The following is a 9669-nucleotide window of genomic DNA, read 5'->3' as shown; positions in this document are numbered from 1 at the left end:
ACACATCGAATCTCCGTTTGTTTACTGTTTTGTTGCATGTTTACTCGCTGCCATATTTTATTCAGATTGCTATTACCACTCATACTCATCTATATTACTTGCATCTCACTATCTCTTCGCCGAACTAGTGCACTGATACGTCCAATTTGCATCACTATTTTATATCATAATTTGCTGTTATTCATTGATATATTTCATATTTGGGTTCAATACTTATGTTATTTCATCTATTTTGCATGTTTCATCATTATTGGAGGATCAAGCACCGGAGCCAGGATTCTGCTGGAAAAAGCACCGTCAGAACGCAATATTTCGGAAGATCAACTGTGGAAGGAAATTATACCAAAAATCCTATTTTTCAAGATGACGAAGGAAGCCAGAAGGAGGAGCTGAGAAGGCCCAAGGTGCGGCCAGACCACAGGCCAGCGCGGCCCATGGCCTGGCCGCGCCACCTTGTGGTGTGGGGGCCCCACAGCCCCTTTCGCCTCCTTTTCTTCGCGAAACCCTTCGTCCCGAAGACCTAAGCCACAGAGGGTACCTCGCGAAGAGCCACAGCCGCCTCTGCGGGGCGGAGAACACCAGAGAGAAAAGAGCTCTCCGGCGGGCAGGAATCCGCCGGGGAAATTCCCTCCCGGAGGGGGAAATCGACGCCATCGTCACCGTCATCGAGCTGGACATCATCTCCATCACCATCATCATCATCTCCACCATCATCACCGCCGTCTCCACCGCTGGACACCGTCACCGCCATAGCAATTTGGGTTTGATCTTAATTGTTTGATAGGGGAAACTCTCCCGGTATCGATTTCTACTTGTTGTTGATGCTATTGAGTGAAACCATTGAACCAAGGTTTATGTTCAGATTGTTATTCATCATCATATCACCTCTGATCATGTTCCATATGATGTCTCGTGAGTAGTTCGTTTAGTTCTTGAGGACATGGGTGAAGTCTAACTGTTAGTAGTGAACTATGGTTGAGTAATATTCAATGCTATGATATTTAAGTTGTGGTGTTATTCTTCTAGTGGTGTCATGTGAACGTCGACTACATGACACTTCACCTTTATGGGCCTAGGGGAATGCATCTTGTACTCGTTTGCCGATTGCGGGGTTGCCGGAGTGACAGAAACCTAAACCCCCGTTGGTATATCGATGCAGGAGGGATAGCAGGATCTCAGAGTTTAAGGCTGTGGTTAGATTTATTCTTAATTACTTTCTTGTAGTTGCGGATGCTTGCAAGGGGTATAATCACAAGTATGTATTAGTCCTAGGAAGGGCGGTACATTAGCATAGGTTCACCCACACAACACTTATCATAACAATGAAGATTATTTAGCCGTATGTAGCGAAAGCACTAGACTAAAATCCCGTGTGTCCTCGAGAACGTTTGGTCATTATAAGTAAACAACCCGGCTTGTCCTTTGCACTAAAAAGGATTGGGCCACTCGCTGCAATTATTACTCTCGCACTTTACTTACTCGTACTTTATTCAACTGTTACATCAAAACCCCCTGAATACTTGTCTGTGAGCATTTACAGGGAATCCTTCATCGAAACTGCTTGTCAACACCTTCTGCTCCTCGTTGGGATCGACATTCTTACTTATCGAAAATACTACGATACACCCCCTATACTTGTGGGTCATCAAGACTATTTTCTGGCGCCGTTGCCGGGGAGTGAAGCGCTATTGGTAAGTGGAATTGGTAAGGAAAACCTTTACTGTTTGTGCTGATTTTATTTCTGCCTGCTGCTATAAGTCATTATGGAGAGATCTTCTCTTCAATTTCTATTTGGGAAATCTACTACTACTGCAACGGTAGTGGATGAGGCGCCAGGTGAGGAAGTGATACCATATAAAATACCTATGAAAATTATTGAACGTGTTATGGATAACCGCTATGAAGGGGATGGAACTGTCCACCCTGGAGATCATTTATTGTTCTTGCATGAATTATGCGGGTTATTCAAATGTGCAGGTATTGCCATGGATGAAGTGAGGAAGAAACTATTCTCTATATCGCTGTCTGGTAAGGCGGCGCATTGGTATAAATTACTGGATAATGGGGATTCTCTTGAATGGAATGATATTGTGCCCCGGTTTTATTCTAAGTTCTATCCTCCAAGTGAAATTCACAAGGATCGGAATCGCATATATAATTTTTGGCCTCATGATGGAGAGAGTATTGCCCAAGCTTGGGGGAGATTGAAGTCTTTAATGCTCAAATGCCCCATTCATGAGCTTCCTGGTAATGTTATTATTGATAATTTCTACGCAAGACTTTCTTTTCAAGACAAGACCTTGCTGGATACTTCTTGTTCTGGATCATTTACACGCAACAAAGAAGAGTTTAAAAGGGACCTTCTTGATCGGATCCAAGAAAATACTGAAGGTTGGGAGAACGACAAGGATAGAGAATCAGGTATAATTTATGATTATAAATGCATTGAAGCTTTTATGGATACTGATAAATTTCGTAATATGAGTGCTACATATGGTCTTGATTCTCAAGTTGCTGCAAATCTTTACAAAGCTTTTGCCTCTCATTATGAATTGCCTAAGAAGAATTTTGATAAGTATCATGAACCGTATAAAGATAAAATTGATTCATCTATTAATAAATGCGTTGTAGTTGAAACTGCTGATCATGTTATTCCTGAAGCTTATATTGAAAAAACTCCTTTCCCTGCTAAAATGAAGGAGTACTCTGTTATAAATAGTGCGGTTCATAAAAGTGAAAAGAAACCTGTAGAACCTGAAGAACAAATAAAAGTTGAACCTGCTGTTGCAATAGTTAAAGATCTTGTGACTGAAAATGTGGAGGATGGTCATATTATTTTCTGTGAAGATGCTTCTAATATTGTTTCACATCCTAATAAACCCAAACAAGTTAGTGTTCCTATGCTATCTGTTAGAATTGGTGATCATTGCTATTATGGTTTATGTGATATTGGTGCAAGTGTTAGTGCTATTCCTTATGAGCTCTATACGGAGATTTTGCACGAAATTGGTTCTTGTGAACTTGAAGATATTGATGTGGTTATTCAGCTGGCTAATAGAGAAACTATTTCTCCAATTGGTATTGTTCGAGATGTGGAAGTTCTATGTGGTAAGATTAAATATCCTGCTGACTTTTTGGTACTTGGTTCTGCTGCTAGTGATTATTGTCCTATTATTTTTGGTAGACCTTTTCTAAATACTTGTGGAGCTATTATAGATTGCAAGAAAGAGAAAATTTTGACTAAATTTGCTGGTGAATCTTATGAGTTTAACTTCTCTAAATTTACGAAAACTCCTTATAAAGCTGATTTGCCTAATAATGATTTTAAAATGGAACAGTGTGCATCTATTGTTCTTGTTCCTAATAATCCTTTGCAACAACATTTGGAGGATAGCGAGAGTGAAGTTTTTAGGAAAGAAAGAGATGAGCTTGAGGAAATTTTTCTCCGCCAACCTATTCTCAAGCATGATTTACCGGTGGAAGATTTGGGTACAACACCGCCACCAAAGGAAGATCCTGTTTTTGATTTAAAGCCTTTGCCTGATAATCTTAAATATGCTCATATTGATGATAAGAAAATATATCCTGTTATTATTAGTTCTAAGCTTACAGAGTTTGAAGAAGAAAGGCTATTGGAAATATTGAAGAAACACCGAGGCGCTATTGGCTACACTCTTGATGATTTGAAGGGGATTTCTCCTTCTATTTGCCAACATGCTATTAATATGGAAGATGATGCAAAGCCTGTTGTTGAACATCAGCGTCGTCTAATTCCGAAGATGAAGGAGGTGGTAAGGAATGAGGTATTAAAACTTCTTGAAGCTGGTATTATATATCCTATTGCTGATAGTAGATGGGTTAGTCCTGTGCATTGCGTTCCCAAGAAAGGAGGAATGACTGTTGTGCCTAATGATAATGATGAGCTCATCCCTCAAAGAGTAGTTGTAGGGTATAGAATGTGCATTGATTTTCGAAAAGTTAATAAAGTTACTAAGAAAGATCATTACCCTTTACCATTTATTGATCAAATGCTAGAAAGATTGTCTAAAAATACTCATTTTTGCTTTCTTGATGGTTATTCGGGTTTTCACAAATTGCTGTTAAAACTAAAGATCAAGAGAAAACCACTTTTACTTGTCCCTATGGAACTTATGCTTATAGGCGTATGCCTTTTGGTTTATGTAATGCTCCTGCTACTTTTCAAAGATGCATGTCTGCTATTTTTCATGGCTTTTGCGAGAGTATTGTGGAAGTATTCATGGATGATTTTTCCGTCTATGGGAATTCTTTTGATAGTTGCTTGCGAAACCTTGATAAAGTTTTGCAGAGATGTGAAGAAACTAACCTTGTTCTTAATTGGGAGAAATGCCACTTTATGGTTAATGAAGGAATTGTATTGGGACATAAAATTTTCGAGAGAGGTATTGAAGTTGATAGAGCTAAAGTTGAAGCAATTGAGAAGATGCCCTATCCGAGGGATGTTAAAGGTATTCGTAGTGTTCTTGGTCATGCTGGGTTTTATAGGAGATTTATTAAAGATTTCTCCAAGATTTCAAAGCCTCTTACTAATCTTCTTCAAAAAGACGTACCTTTTGTTTTTGATGATGATTGCAAGGAAGCTTTTGAAACTCTAAAGAAAGCCTTAACAACTGCTCCTGTAGTTGAACCTCCTGATTGGAACTTACCATTTGAAATTATGTGTGATGCTAGTGATTTTGCTGTAGGCGCCGTTCTTGGACAGCGGGTAAATAAAAAACTGAATGTTATTCATTATGCTAGTAAAACTCTTGATGCTGCTCAAAGAAATTATGCTACAACTGAAAAAGAATTATTAGCTGTAGTCTTTGCTTGTGATAAATTTAGATCTTATATTGTTGATTCAAAAGTTACGATTCATACTGATCATGCTGCAATTATGACAAAGAAAGATGCTAAGCCGAGGCTTATTAGATGGGTACTTCTTTTGCAAGAATTTGATTTACATATTGTAGATAGGAAAGGTGCTGATAATCCTGTCGCTGATAATTTGTCTAGATTGGAAAATATTGCTTATGATCCTGTTCCTGTTAATGATAGTTTTCCAAATGAACAATTGGCTGTAATAAAGGTGAGCTCGCGAGACAGTCCTTGGTATGCTGATTATGCTAACTTTATTGTTTCCAAGTACTTGCCTCCAACCTTTTCAGCTCAGCAAAGGAGGAAATTCTTTTATGACTTGAGGCATTATTTCTGGGATGACCCACACTTATATAAAGAAGGAGTGGATGGTATTATGCAAAGATGTGTTCCCGAATATGAACAACAGGAGATATTGAGTAAATGCCATGGTAGTGCTTATGGAGGACATCACGCCGGAGAAAGAACCGCGCAAAAGGTTCTACAATCAGGTTTTTATTGGCCAACTCTCTTCAAGGATGCGAGAAAGTTTATTTTATCTTGTGATGAATGCCAAAGGGTTGGTAATATCTCCAGACGTAATGAAATGCCTATGAATTATACTCTTGTTATTGAACCATTTGATTGTTGGGGATTTGACTTCATGGGACCTTTTCCGTCTTCAGAAGGTAACACTCATATACTTGTTGCTGTTGATTATGTTACTAAATGGGTGGAAGCCATACCTACAAAAAGTGCTGATGGTGAGACCTCTTTAAGAATGCTTTTAGACATTATTTTTCCTAGATTTGGAGTGCCTAGATATATTATGACTGATGGAGGTTCTCATTTTATTCATGGAGGTTTTAGAAAAACTCTTGCTAGGTATGGTATTAATCATAGAATTGCTTCCGCTTATCATCCTCAAACTAGTGGGCAAGTAGAATTATCAAATAGAGAGATTAATTCTATCTTGCAAAAGACTGTTAATAAAACTAGAAAGAATTGGGCTAGTAAATTGAATGATGCACTATGGGCTTATAGAACTGCTTATAAAAATCCCATGGGAATGTCACCTTATAAAATGGTTTATGGGAAAGCTTGTCATTTACCTTTAGAACTAGAGCACAAAGCTTATTGGGCAGTTAGAGAATTAAATAAAGATCCTAAACTTGCCGGTGATAAGAGGTTGTTGCAATTAAGTTCTCTAGATGAATGGAGAAGTGAAGCTTATGAAAATGCTAAACTCTTTAAAGAAAAAGTTAAAAAATGGCATGATAGAAGGATTATCAAAAGAGAATTTAATATTGGGGATAAAGTTCTATTGTATCGGTCTCGTCTCAGATTCTTTGCAGGGAAATTACTCTCGAAATGGGAAGGACCATATGTTGTCGAGGAGGTGTATCGTTCAGGAGCAATCAAAATTAGCTCTCTCCAAAGCAATGCTACGCAAGTGGTGAATGGACAAAGACTCAAGCATTATATCTCGGGTGATTCCTATAATGTTGATGTTGATATTATTCAAGTGGAAACACCGGAGGCTTTCATCAAAGGGAAAATTGACAGTCCGCCAGAACTCGACTTTGAATAGGTAACAGTACTGGTAATGAAAAGTACGCAATTTACTTTCCGAACAATATTTTTGCTGTTTTTGGAAAATATGAAAAATTACGAGATCGAAACGGAGTGGAAAATACGCACGAGGGCGTGCCACCATAGGCCGGCGCGGCCTGGCCTGGGCCCGCGCCGCCCTATGGTCTGGCCGCCTCGTCGCCCCTTTCCGACTCTGGTTCGATCTGGCACTTTCCTTTTGTCGTGAAATTTTTTGCTATATAATCCCCCGGACCCCTGGAGGCCCGTATATCGTTTTCTCGACGTGTTTTGTTTCGAGCTGTTTCTGCCAGGATTTGCTTCGGATCTAGAGCCATCATGTCTTCGTCGGAAACTCCGAAGGACAGCTCCTGCAAGGATGTTGGCAACTTGTACATGGAGGAGCTGAGGATGCACCCCAAGGAGTTGCTGCTCGTTGAAGGAGAACTGCAGATCAAGGATGTTCAGGGTCCTAAAGGAGAAGGAAGCTTGGAAGACAGGATGGAGAAGCTGGAACAAGAGGTTTTCAAATACAAGAAGATGGCTGAGCGTGAGGTGGATATCTTCCACAGGATTGTGTCTGAACTCATTGCTGAACATGAGAAGGAAACTGCAAAGCTTTGGGGCGACATCCTCTCACTTCACGACACTACCAACAAGCTCCAAGCACGACTCTATGACGTTCAGAATCAGAACTGTGAGTATGAAAACAGGTTTAAATACATAAGCCGTGCTGCTAGTTTCAGGATTCCCGAGACCAAGATGTCGTTTCTTGATGGAGAGCCTCTTCCTTGGAAGTTTGATGACGGGAGTTCATCACCACCATCGCCGCAGGAGTAATTCATCATCGGTATTGGCATCCCCTTGGTTTGTTCCAAGCTTGGGGGAGTGCCGCGGTATCACATCATCACTACCTTTTACTTTTTATTGTCAAGTAGTGTCATATCATGAGTAGGGAAGTTATCATATAAGATGGGTTGCAGTTTGGAAGTATCTCTCCTTTAGTTGGTTATCTATGTATCCCTTGGTGTGAGTTATCGTTATGGAATATTAATGAGAGGTCTTATCATTTACATATTGCACGTCTTATTTTAGTTTGCAATCTCTATTATATGATTTACCTTGTTGTTAGTATTGGTATCACTTTGGGAGCATTGAATAAATCTATTTGGTTTTGGCAAACTTAGCATTGGTCAATAGCAACAACACTTTGAGGTTTAAGTAGAAAAGAGAAATACATGTAGTTGTTTCATTGTCTTTCTTTCTTGTTAGCTCATAGCTTATTATTCTGAAGTTAAAATTGTTTGTGCTTACAAGGAAGATGCATGATTGTTTCTATCACATGTATATTTGTTTGTTTCCTTCAACTCTTATGCTTGCTAATTAACCTTGCTAGCCAAAAACCTGTACTGAGAGGGAATACTTCTCGTGCATCCAAACCTTAGCCCAAACTTATGTCATTTGTGTCCACCATACCTACCTACTACATGGTATTTTCTGCCATTCCAAGTAAATACTTCGTGTGCTACCTTTAAACAATTCAAAACTTATTATCTCTTATTTGTGTCAATGTTTTATAGCTCATGAGGAAGTATGTGGTGTTTTATCTTTCAATCTTGTTGGGCAACTTTCACCAATGGACTAGTGGCTTCATCCGCTTATCCAATAATTTTGCAAAAAGAGCTGGCAATGGGATTCCCAGTCCCAAATTAATTAAACTAAATAGACACTCCTCCATGGTATGTGATTGATGGACGGCACCCGAAGGATTCGGTTAGCCATGGCTTGTGTAAGCAAAGGTTGGGGGAAGTGTCATCATCATAATAAAACTAAAATAAAAAGGCACTCCTTCATGGTATGAGATTGTTGGCAGGCACCCGAGGATTCGGTTAGCCATGGTTTGTGAAAGAAAGGTTGGAAGGAGTGCCACATAAAATGAAAATAATATGGGAGCCGCTCTTTGAAGGTTTGTCTGGCAAGGGGGTTAGAGTACCCACTACCAGTCGTTGACAACAACAAACACCTCTCAAAATGTTACTTTTATTATCTCTATATGATTTCAAAACTGAAGAAGCTCTAGCACATGATTTAATCCCTGCTTCCCTCTGCGAAGGGCCTGTCTTTTACTTTATGTTGAGTCAGTAAACCTATTTCCCTCCATCTCAAGCAAGCATTTGAGTAGTTGTGATCAAACCATTATATTGTGATTTGCTTCATCATGTCTTTTATTCTTCTTTGTTTAGTACAAGTTTTATCTGAATGAATATAACTTTGCAAGTTATCAATGATTACGAGGAGACTATTATGATTGAGTATGCAAGTTGTGCCATATAAACTTTAACATGAGAGTGCTGCTCAATAGATAAATATAACCTGTTAATTGTTCTCTGACCAAGAACGAAGTTTGCCATCACCAACTATGATTTCTTATGCACCTTTATTTGTGATTACCTTATACTGGTTTCAAGTTGAGTTATATGAGGAAGTTGTTTACTAGAATGCCTTGTGTGAATGAATATGATGCTTCTTGTCCGTATTTTATTTATCGACTCTTCACTCCATAAACATGTGGTCCTGTTTACTGAGTTCAGTTTCGCTTGGGGACAAGCGAAGTCTAAGCTTGGGGGGAGTTGATACGTCCAATTTGCATCACTATTTTATATCATAATTTGCTGTTATTCATTGATATATTTCATATTTGGGTTCAATACTTATGTTATTTCATCTATTTTGCATGTTTCATCATTATTGGAGGATCAAGCACCGGAGCCAGGATTCTGCTGGAAAAAGCACCGTCAGAACGCAATATTTCGGAAGATCAACTGTGGAAGGAAATTATACCAAAAATCTTATTTTTCAAGATGACGAAGGAAGCCAGAAGGAGGAGCTGAGAAGGCCCAAGGTGCGGCCAGACCACAGGCCGGCGCGGCCCATGGCCTGGCCGCGCCACCTTGTGGTGTGGGGGCCCCACAGCCCCTTTCGCCTCCTTTTCTTCGCGAAACCCTTCGTCCCGAAGACCTAAGCCACAGAGGGTACCTCGCGAAGAGCCACAGCCGCCTCTGCGGGCGGAGAACACCAGAGAGAAAAGAGCTCTCCGGCGGGCAGGAATCCGCCGGGGAAATTCCCTCCCGGAGGGGGAAATCGACGCCATCGTCACCGTCATCGAGCTGGACATCATCTCCATCACCATCATCATCATCTCCA

This window comes from Lolium perenne, chromosome 3, assembly GCF_019359855.2.
Source record: "Lolium perenne isolate Kyuss_39 chromosome 3, Kyuss_2.0, whole genome shotgun sequence".
In the NCBI taxonomy this organism is placed as follows: domain Eukaryota; kingdom Viridiplantae; phylum Streptophyta; class Magnoliopsida; order Poales; family Poaceae; genus Lolium; species Lolium perenne.
The sequence above is the reverse complement of the archived record's forward strand: the minus strand, read 5'-3'. Positions refer to the sequence as shown.